The sequence below is a fragment of the Bombina bombina genome, chromosome 2, assembly GCF_027579735.1.
Source record: "Bombina bombina isolate aBomBom1 chromosome 2, aBomBom1.pri, whole genome shotgun sequence".
NCBI classification, from domain to species: Eukaryota; Metazoa; Chordata; class Amphibia; order Anura; family Bombinatoridae; genus Bombina; species Bombina bombina.
Window position 1 is genome coordinate 685,930,106 of NC_069500.1, and position 12,582 is coordinate 685,942,687.

The 12,582-nt window shown below is 35.0% G+C and overlaps 1 protein-coding gene across 2 annotated transcripts in view; it reads right to left on the reverse strand.

The window, feature by feature from the left end:
- The window catches only part of LOC128649413 (thioredoxin-like), a 220,555-nt gene that overhangs the window by 141,781 nt on the left and 66,192 nt on the right, over positions 1-12,582 (reverse strand). The window lies entirely within an intron of this gene.

The window sequence follows — 12,582 nt, forward strand, 5'->3', positions numbered from 1 at the left end:
TACACACGCTTAGTAAGCTAGTGAAAGAAATTTCTTATGAAATGGGGGTGGGAGAGGGCTACAGAAATGATTCACACACTTGTAGTAATTTTGAATAAACTCTTTATGCCATTAGGGAGCTGACTTAATCTAAAGACTGAAAGGGAAGAATTAGAAGCCTGACAGTGAAGATTGCCCAGACTGACAGTGGAAAAAGCCAAGATTGAAATTGAAGTATACCAATGGGATCATGTCTGGCATTATCTTTCAAATCTGCTGACCTTGAAAACCATACAAAGACATGTTCACATGGTAAGTGCCAACTATTTGATAGAATAAGGCTGTGGAGGCATCCTATTGGAGACACTTAGATGATTTTCTAATTTTTAGATGGTATTTCCCAGTCCTCTATTTAATGAACTGATGAATAAGACACCTATTGAAGATCAACTTGTTTACCCCTGAATTGACTTTTAAAGACCATGCATTATCCAGGTTAGTGTACCAATGCATGCTAGTGAAGACTGTTGAATATTAGTAGCTTACATACATTAGTCATATTTAGTTCTTAATTAGATATTTAGGGATCACAATCACACACTTAGATGATTTTACTTTTTTAGATGGGATTTCCCAGTCCTCTATTTAATGAACTGATGAATAAGACACCTATTGAAGATCAACTTGTTTACCCCTGAATTGACTTTTAAAGACCATGCATTATCCAGGTTGGTGTACCAATGCATGCTAGTGAAGACTGTTGAATATTAGTAGCTTACATACATTAGTCATATTTAGTTCTTAATTAGATATTTAGGGATCACAATCAGACACTTAGATGATTTTACTTTTTTAGATGGGATTTCCCAGTCCTCTATTTAATGAACTGATGAATAAGACACCTATTGAAGATCAACTGTTTACCCCTGAATTGACTTTCAAAGACCATGTATTATCCAGGTTGGTGCATGCTAGTTAAGAATCACAGGAAGAATGTTGATTATTGTTAGCTTACATACATTAGTCATACTTATTTCATCATTAGATATTTAGGGATCACAATCAGAAAAAGGAATACATATTATAGTTGATATAGAGGTATTTGAATGGACATGAAATATTACATTTATGTTCAGCATACATATATTGTTGAAATGTGATATACATTATTATGTATAATTAGAAATTTGGATATTTCAATTTAATTTTTATTCCACAATATAATGGTGTATGTTTTTTTTTTTTTTTTTTTAAAAGCAATTTAATAAATATCTTTACCAAATGTTGAACAAAGTTAGAGCATAGAAACAAGATGATTGTAAATGTATTTTATGAATATTTGACAACGTGTGTATTAACTTTGTTCAATTTTTATTTTTTAATTTCAGATTGGCATCTGATGACTTCCAGGAATATTTTTATTTTTCATAACCTTTTAATTTTTTTTAAATGTTAATAATAAACATTTTATTATTAAATACATTCTTTTGAACAGATTATAATAAATATCCATATAATCTGTCAATAAAAAAAAGTTTGACTCCCATGACTGGTAGTTGGCTATTTGACAAGCACATGCATAAGATCAAATAATGCATTAATTTTAGAAAATCAACTGATTCCGAGAATATTACATTAAACTATCTTTTTTAACATTCATTGGGGAGTGAGATCCATCGATGCTTTTCTTTAGAAATGATTAGATGTTAAAATAATTTGGGATATGTAGTCAATGTCACAAAAAAATTTTTTTTACACTTTTAAGAAGGGGAAGTGGTTCAATTACATTAAAGTGACAGTGTTGTTGAATGTAAAATTAATTTTATAAGATCTTGTATCTTCCTTAGGTATCTCAAAACATTATTTTCGAAATTATTCAAATTTTTACTTTTATAAATGGTAGGTCATTTAACTTGATATTTTTCACAAGCTAGTTATTGGATGCCAGGTTAATCGATGTAATTTTCTAGTGGAGTCATTTAACTATAGCTATTAATATTATGTAGTTTTTAAAATCTTACCTCTTGGGTTAGACATCAAATATCTATATATAATTTTAATTCCCCTTTAGTTTATTTTGACAATGTTAAATCAACATTCAAAATGTTTTGGTCCTTAAAGGGACATTCACAAAGTATATTGTGTATAGATTTTTAAAAAAATCATAAAAGAATTTAAACATATTTATAAAGTAATATAGAATTACATTCAGTCTTTAAATATACTTTTAAAAAAATACATCAATGCACATATCTTAGTCAATTATATAAGGCATCTATGTGCAACCAACAATCAGCATCAAAATATCCTATGTAGATATGTATTTAATCCAAGAATATATATAATTACAATCTAATGATTGAATAACAAAACATATTAAGTTGTTCAAATATTCTAATCTTATACAAAATGCATACATAACATATAGCTTAATGTCCCTCTAAGCTGAAGTCTCCAAAATACCTCCTTTACAAAATATATTTCAGTCAGTGTGTAAAACAATCCAGAAGTTATTCTAAATATGCTTTACTCATATGTTATACTAATTTAGCAAAAGGAAGGTGCCTAGGTTTCTGATATTTTAAGCATTATTGTGAAATGTTTCTTTAAAGGGACATGAAATCAAAATATACTTAAAGGGAGACGGTTAAAAAATTAATGATTTATACATTATGAATGAGTATTCTATTTTAAGCAACTTTAAAAATTGTCTCGTTTTATGAATGCTCCTTGTGATGTTGCTATCATTACTTTAAAAAAAAGGCATTAAATAGATAATTTATTTGCTTCAGTACTCTGGACCGAACTTTTTTTTTTTGGTTGGATTAATTTATCCAACAATCATCAAGGACAACCCTTGTTTTTTGAAACAATTGTCCGTAATCTAAAATATCATTATTGATTTGCAAAGAAAGATAACTGTTAACATTTGAGAATCGGATTAAATTATAAAGTTGCTTAACATTTCATGCTCAATCTGAATCACCAACGCTAAATTTGTTTGGACAGTGTCCCTTTAAGAAATTTAAATAGTGTATTTACTTCTCTTCCTATCTTGACATACTTTGCTTGAAAAGCATATCGAGATAGGCTCAGTAGATAAAGATTGGTGGATGCACAGAGATGCCTTATGTGATTGGCTCAACCATGTGCATTTAAATTTCTTCTGTTGAGGATATATAAATACTAAGATCAATTGATTTACATTTTAAAGTCTAAACAATCTTCTATCTCTACAGATCATTTGATACAATTGTTTGTTTGTAATGTCTATTTAAAAATAAAGACGCCATTGCAAAATAACATATATGAGCACTTCCGACAAATACAAGCTCGAGGTTTATTTGCTAATAACAAACAAACCTGTAGTTTACCATTTATAAACAGATTATCCAAGTTACTGACCTTATAACCTGAATTTGATCATTAAGAAATATTGCGTGGGAAACGCATCTTGAAACACCAGATTAGCATCTTTAAACATTAGTCTAATGTCACGCAATAGCACACAATCAATGTGCATTATGAAATACATTTAATAGAGCAATGTCAATACTTCACAATAAGTCAACAAATTTATTTTATGAACAATAAAGACATACAATATTAAATGTGTATTTGTATTAAAGAAAAAGACCGTTATTAAACTGAGAAATGTCTACAACATTTAATAATGTGACAGTATTATATTTTAAAGAGAATTTAATCATTAATATTTAACGGATCACGGATATTAAATCTGCGTCACACATATCCGCATGACAGGCCCATGAGTTACTAATAAGTCTACATGAAAAATGAAGTAACAGCACCACCATGAGGTATGTGTAAGGAAGTTAATAAGATATGAAACATTAATGAACGGCCAATCAGAGTTCATCACACAAACACAACTTGAGTCAGGATGGTCTCACAGACATTCTAACAATATTTCAAACCTTTATCCAATCAGATGTACAGATAACTTGTCCCATGGTGCATCTCATGTTTACTTCACCATATAAAAGTCCATTACACGTTGAAATCTTTGTCAGTTCTCTAATGCCTGCAGGCAGTATATATTGTCATTCTAATATACCGGGATTTATTATACAACCCAGCAGGCATGTCAGCTCCCAGGTTCACCAAGGAGGAGAGCGCTGCACTGGTCCACGCCGTCAAGGACTTTTATCCCCAGCTGTTTGGGAACAAGAGGAGGTTGACAGATGCGCACGTTAAGAAGGCCCTCTGGGAGTCTATCACCAATGCGGTTAGATTGGTGTGTGACGTCCAGAGGACCCAGGATCAGATCATGAGGAGATTCGGAGATATGAGGTTGCGGTTAACCAAAAAAGTCAACCTCATAAGGGACTGGGTACAAGCCCGTAAAAGAGGTGGCAAAAGAGAGGCCCCGCGGAAACTGTACCTACTCCCTTATGAGGTGACTTTATGCGAGCTCCTCAATCTCCGGGTCCCCAAAAGATTTCGATCCTCGCCATCCTCGGCCTCCTCTTCTTCCCTCCCAGCTGCGGGATCTGAAAGTCCTGACGCGGGGGCCAGGGCAGCTGCTTCTCCGTCCGGTGGCCTGGGAGGAGATGGAGAATCTGAACAAGGTAATTATCCAACTTCATATAATAACTTAATATTTGTTATTTTTATCAAAAAATGTGTATATAGTCAGATACTAAACCTATACAGATCTCACAACATACACTACATATGATGTTTAGATATCTGATTTTAGATTAGTGATACATGAAATAGGAATGATGTGTCTTGCGCTCTACAGAATATGCGTCACAGAGCGAAAATGGAATTTCGCATCCACGTTAACATGGCTTTGCTGTAAGTGGCATTGCTTTACACATGTTGGTCAAATGACGGATGCGTAATTCCGCTTGGAATCATTGCGCAATGATCGCGAACATGGAATTTCGCATCCACGTTAACATGGCTTTGCTGTAAGTGGCATTGCTTTACACATGTTGGTCAAATGACGGATGCGTAATTCTGCTTGGAATCATTGCGCAATGATCGCGAACATGGAATTGCGCATCCACGTTAACATGACTTTGCTGTAAGTGCCATTGCTTTACACATGTTGGTCAAATGACGGATGCGTAATTCCGCTTGGAATCATTGCGCAATGATCGCGAAAATGGAATTGCGCATCCACGTTAACATGGCTTTGCTGTAAGTGGCATTGCTTTACACATGTTGGTCAAATGACGGATGCGTAATTCCGCTTGGAATCATTGCGCAATGATCGCGAAAATGGAATTGCGCATCCACGTTAACATGGCTTTGCTGTAAGTGGCATTGCTTTACACATGTTGGTCAAATGACGGATGCGTAATTCCGCTTGGAATCATTGCGCAATGATCGCGAACATGGAATTTCGCATCCACGTTAACATGGCTTTGCTGTAAGTGGCATTGCTTTACACATGTTGGTCAAATGATGGATGCGTAATTCCGCTTGGAATCATTGCGCAATGATCGCGAACATGGAATTGCGCATCCACGTTAACATGGCTTTGCTGTAAGTGGCATTGCTTTACACATGTTGGTCAAATGACGGATGCGTAATTCCGCTTGGAATCATTGCGCAATGATCGCGAACATGGAATTGCCCATCCACGTTAACATGGCTTTGCTGTAAGTGGCATTGCTTTACACATGTTGGTCAAATGACGGATGCGTAATTCCGCTTGGAATAATTGCGCAATGATCGCGAAAATGGAATTGCGCATCCACGTTAACATGGCTTTGCTGTAAGTGGCATTGCTTTACACATGTTGGTCAAAATGAAATGTGAATTATTATATATGTGAAGAATACAGTATTCTTATTTTCAATATTATACATAAAAATAAATTATAACATATGCCCATCAATTGATGAGAATGAAATAACAACAATAAATAATTAAAGCTACAGTAAACAACACAACTGATTGAAAATAAGAGTACAGGATATATTTATCATGAATTTAATTGAGGAAACAATTAACTCATGGGACTAACAAAGGATTAATAGTTTGAAATTGATTTGCTAATAATGTAAAGATTTTAAACATGGCATGATTTGTATTAATGATATGCAATCCTCATTTAATATATTACAGATATGGATGTTGCTGCTGGATCCTTAAGGCAGGGCTTGTCACAGTATGGTATGTCTCATTTTAATTGACATTTGTCTTAGAAACATGGACAGAACATTACATACTAAATCCACATTGTTCAATATTTATATGTAATGTCCCTTTAATAGATGGAAATTAAATAATTCTTCGGATATCCTTAAATAACATATTAGATTTGAATTGCATGCTCAATCCCATTCATTACATCAACATATGGAGTAGAGAATTCATTAACACCAACATTGTCAAATTAATATAATTTTATATTAAAGGGATACTGAGCTACAATTATTAATGTTGTCATTCAGATAGAGTATGCAATATTAATAAACATTTAAATATAATACTATCATCATATGTGAAATCTTCTATTGCTAAATGTATTTTAAAATCAAGAATGTACGTTTATCTGCATCTCAATTTTGGTTGACCAACCTGGGTTTTGATTGATGATTGGTGGATACCTTCAACAAACAATATTTATTGAATCCAATATTGCTTATCTGCCTTTAAGATTAAAATGTAGCAACATTCAAATTATAATAGGAGTCAATGTTAAATCATTTAGAACAGTTTGAACAGAGAAATCAATGATTTAAATTAATCATGTCAGTGTCCCTTTAAGAAAAAATAGATTAATTCATCTTTACATTCTTTGGATTAAACAATATTGATATATAATTCACATATTCACTGTTGGAGTTACTTTATAGATATCAGCATACTCTAACAGCACCATGATTACATATTTGTACTAATCAATTTGGTTTTGTATTGTGATAAATATGTGTTGTGTCCTAAACAAGATTACTGTACATTGCACAAATGGCTCGATGTGCCACATGTGTTTGTTTAGATTTGTCAACAGCTGCTCTTCAAAATGTGGTTTGTGTGTATTCTTTTACGAACATTGATCAATGGGTATATTTAGATATGCAATAGCATCGTATGAGATGAGTTTGATGTCTAATATAGTCTGAAATTAAACATATGTTCAATACAGAATTTTTAACAGAATCCCCTTGATTCAATCAAGCATTTTCTGGTTTAATGACTGCTCTATTCTTCACATTTTCAAGTTGATTAATCTTAAAATTCGAGACAGATGTGATTTAGTGATATCCCAAATGTGTTTCCTAATATATATCTATATCATTCATAGAGAGAGTTGGTGTGGTGAGCCCACAGGAATCCAGCAGTGACATAGAGCCGCCTTTGCGGTCTCCTGGTAAGTCCATTGACTCATTTATATGTAATTGAAGGTGTATTGGTAATCAATATTATGAGCATGATTCTGATGAAGCATAACATTTGAAACAAACATATAATTTTCTCTTCGGATTATATATTAATTTTCTTTTAATATTGAACGATTACTAATTTAAACTTTATTAGTCTACACATTTGTTATTCAGAAGATGTATAGCATATGTTTGTTTCCATGTTATTTTTTGACAACAGTCATCAAGTGATACACACATGAGAAATCTTAAATGTTCTATGTACTATGCTTTTATGATTTTTAAATTAATCCAAACAATACATCGAAAATATGAATCATTGAGAATAACAAATCTAATGTAATTTGTATGCTCCATCAAAATGATGTAAATCATAACTTTGTGTGTGTATATCTTTAATGCAACATTGATGTGTGTCTTTGAACAACAGTAACATATGTTATAATATCTGTTGTTAACGTGTACACAACATGTTATGTTTTACAGAGATTGATTTAACATATGTGACGGAGGAGGAAGAGGCTGCCTTGGAGTCTAATGGTATGTGAAATATATCTATCATGTTTCCAACATGTTGCTTTATTTGAAATAATTTCATTGAAGACATTCAAAGTCTACAGCTTTTGCACTTTAAAAAGGAATATTATTTGTCTGTTCAAATACACTACTGCCCCCTTTCTATATCAGGCAGCATGAAAAATTTTGAATTGAAAATATTTAAAATTCATGCCATCATTATGTCACATGCATATTCCAGGCCAAAACACAATAATAATGTTATAATTGTACAGACAGTAATTGATATTCATCTGAGTGCCTATATGCATACCATATCCTCATTTCATAATTGTTTACAAATTCAAACACACTTCGAAGTATATTGAAAACATAATCAATTTGAAATGCGTTGATTTGATTTCATGATGTATGAGATGTTAATATATATTTATTAAATTTTCAGATGGATCCACCACTTCTGGTCATCTGGTTTCTGCCCCTGCCCAGTCACAGACCCCTCCCCATGCCCAGACCCCTGCCCAGACCCCTGACCATGCCCAGACCCCTGCACAGACCCAGACCCAGACCCCTGCCCATGACCAGACTCCTGCCCATGCCCAGACCCCTGCCGGCCCTTCCCATTTATCATTTCCTGTCCCTCCCCAAAAACGCCCCTACAACCCCCTTCGCCGCTCTCCCCGTATTATGGCCCGTACAGCTGCCCAGACCCCAACTCCCCACTCCCCAGCTGTATGGCCTACCCTGGAGCGGCAGCTCACCCCTCCCCAAGCCAAACCCATCCCTCCCCAAGCCAATCCCATCCCTCCCCCCTGTCTCAACCTTCATTGTCCTGGGTGTCGGATTGTCCTTCCCAGGCACAGCTGTAAGTATCATTCAAAATCCACGTTATAAGATACTTAAAGGTACAGTGAAGGTAAATATTTTCTATTGTGATTCAAATAGAGCATGCAATGTTAATCAAATTTATAATTTACTACTCTTATGAATTATTCTTCATTCTCTTGATATCTTTATTGAAACAAAGAAATGCCTATAATTATTTTAAACAATAAAATAATTGTGGCCATCATTTCTTTATTGTTGGATGAATGTATCCATCAACCAGCAGGGAAAAACAAAGTTGATAAACAAATATTGGCTGCCCTAAAAAGCAACATTCTTGCATTCAAAATCTAGCTATAGAATTCAAACATTTAAAGAATATGTGTAAGTTTTAAAGATTTGTAATGTCATGCTCTATCTGAATCAGTCAATTAAATATTTAGGTTCAGTGTCCCTTTAATTGGATATCACTACATATACCAATCACCACTACTTGGATCCAACAATTAATGTACAAATGTTGATACATTATCTCTTGTCTAACCCAGTGGGAATGTAATTTCTTCAGGTTGCTATGTTTACACAGCTTGTCCTCAATGCCAAAATGTTTAAGGATAGGTGTGCCTACCACAGTATAATTGAAATATTTAAATTGCTAATGTAAGTACAATGTAAATCCTTTAACAAGATTTGATACACTCAAGCTGTATAAGTGGATCATCTAAAACCAATTAAAGGGGACAACATGTTTGAGTAAACTGTCCCTTTAATGATTTCTGTCTGTCTGAATAACCTAATTCATGTGTAAAGAATAAATTTAAACTAATTGATGTAAAGAATTATTTGTCTTTATGATGACAATGTATCTTTTCTATTTTTTTCGTCTGTTGTGTAATTATCCTTAATATTTCATGTATTCTTTATTTTAGGCTGTGACTCAGCATGGCTCATGCTAGAAGGTATAGCAAGAGTAGAGCAGGCCGTGTTGAGGAACGCAGCTGTCCTGAGAGGGATGAACGACACCATGCAGGCCCAGCTCCGGGTTCAGGACTTGACTCTGCGTGCAATTATGCGATTAAGTTCAAGGCCTGAATCTGGAGCTGGACATGCACAGGACGATGAAGAGGATGACCAGTAAGTGGAGGATCTGGAGATGCTCCAAGGTGGCAGATAAGAATCCTCCGTCCACATGTTGATTTTTTTGTTTTATTGTTGACATTTGGCCTTTTTAAAAGTTTTTTGTTGTGCCTGTTGCACTCTTTTACCTTGTCATATGTCTCCAATGGGGCTATGGTGGCCCTTGGCAACTCTCTTCATGGACTGTGATGCACTGTGTTACCTTGTCATATGTCTCCAATGGGGCTATAGTGGCCCTTGGCAACTCTCTTCATGGACTGTGATGCACTGTGTTACCTTGTCATATGTCTCCAATGGGGCTATGGTGGCCCTTGGCAACTCTCTTCATGGACTGTGATGCACTCTTTTACCTTGTCATATGTCTCCAATGGGGCTATGGTGGCCCTTGGCAACTCTCTTCATGGACTGTGATGCACTGTGTTACCTTGTCATATGTCTCCAATGGGGCTATGGTGGCCCTTGGCAACTCTCTTCATGGACTGTGATGCACTGTGTTACCTTGTCATATGTCTCCAATGGGGCTATGGTGGCCCTTGGCAACTCTCTTCATGGACTGTGATGCACTGTGTTACCTTGTCATATGTCTCCAATGGGGCTATGCTGGCCCTTGGCAACTCTCTTCATGGACTGTGATGCAATGTGTTACCTTGTCATATGTCTCCAATGGGGCTATGCTGGCCCTTGGCAACTCTCTTCATGGACTGTGATGCACTGTGTTACCTTGTCATATGTCTCCAATGGGGCTATGCTGGCCCTTGGCAACTCTCTTCATGGACTGTGATGCACTGTGTTACCTTGTCATATGTCTCCAATGGGGCTATGCTGGCCCTTGGCAACTCTCTTCATGGACTGTGATGCACTGTGTTACCTTGTCATATGTCTCCAATGGGGCTATGCTGGCCCTTGGCAACTCTCTTCATGGACTGTGATGCACTGTGTTACCTTGTCATATGTCTCCAATGGGGCTATGGTGGCCCTTGGCAACTCTCTTCATGGACTGTGATGCACTGTGTTACCTTGTCATATGTCTCCAATGGGGCTATGCTGGCCCTTGGCAACTCTTTTCATGGACTGTGATGCACTGTGTTACCTGGTCATATGTCTCCAATGGGCCTATGCTGGCCCTTGGCAACTCTCTTCATGGACTGTGATGCACTGTGTTACCTTGTCATATGGCTCATATATTCCTTATTTTTACAAGATTATTTATAAACGTTGTTGATGTTTTCTTACATACTAATAAAAGACATGTCATTGCACGAATCTTTGTCCTCATTCTTTATGTTATTTTTTGAAAGCTCTAGTTTATGTTGTTGATCCTTAAAGGGACCTACCAAAAATATTTTTTAGAATAAAATCATATATGTAAGACAATTGTAAATGACTTTAAGATTAACATCTCCAATGTAATCTTATTATTTGTCTTTATATATTTTTCTCTTAGCTTTATCATTGCATGATTATGATTAGCATAGTAATTGTTTTATATATGTATATATAGATTGTTATTTGTGTATATATGTATATTTCAATGTTCAGATCCATGTGTGTATTTAGAAACTCTGCATGAATTGATGCACCTTTAACAAATGATCTGAGTATTGATACAATGATATAATCCCTGTAAAGTGTTCATTTTATTGAAATAGTATTGTCTATGTGTATCCTCTTTTTAAAAACAAAATCATGTCCCTTTAAGTGATGGTGAGCACAATTGTTAATGAATGTATTTCCATTTCTAAAGCGTTTTTGTCCTTTTTACATGAACAAGGACATATAATCTTATTAATAAACAATCTTATTGTAATGTTGACAGCACATGTATTTCATTTTCAATTCTATCTTATTGTAAAAGTGTAACCAAATAAATCTCTGTGTGTAATGCAAATAATTTAGATGATGAATATTTGTTAACAAATATGTTAACAAAATACTTCTCCTCCCATATATGGCTATAGGTAGGCTGACCATAATTAAACTTGAATAAATGAAACGTTTAATCAATCCATGTATAACTATTGTTATTCCAAAACAATCCAAACATATCTTAAAACATCAATGGCATATGTATTTCTCATGTGTATCTTTTAAATGTTAAAGATATACACCATAGCTATAGTTCAAGGGACAGTCAAGTCCGAAAAGATGATTCATGATTTGGTGACATTCCTAGATAGCAATCTAGACACATACTAGTTCCTAAAATATAAATACGTTTCTTAGTGATATGCCAAGATGTCACTGAGTCCTTGTATTGTCTGCGGTTTTTCAGCGATCTCGGATGCGCCATGTTGCTTAAGACGTCACCTGCCAGGCTGTCCAATGATTCCTTGCATTGACTGACGTTCTTACGTGATCAAGAATGTGCCTTTTATTGGATTGCGTTTTGACGCGATCAAGGATTTGCCTTTTTTTTTTGGCGTTCTTACGTGATCAAGAATGTGCCTTTTATTGGATGGCGTTCTTACGTGATCAAGGAAGCGCCATGTTAAGACGTCATATGCAAAGGTAAAAAAACGTCTGATTGGATTACGTAGTCCCGCAATATTTGTTTGTGCACGTTAAAAACGTTTGTGACTGCAGCCAATTTTAAAAACCTTGCGAATATGTATTATTTGCATCATGTTACATTGTTGACCCGTAGCTGATAAAGACCACCACATTCTCTTTTGCTGGATGTCTGGTTGAATAAACGAACGAAAGCAAAATGTTTTCATGCATATGATATTTCGAGGCAAGTGCAAATCTCTATAGTCCA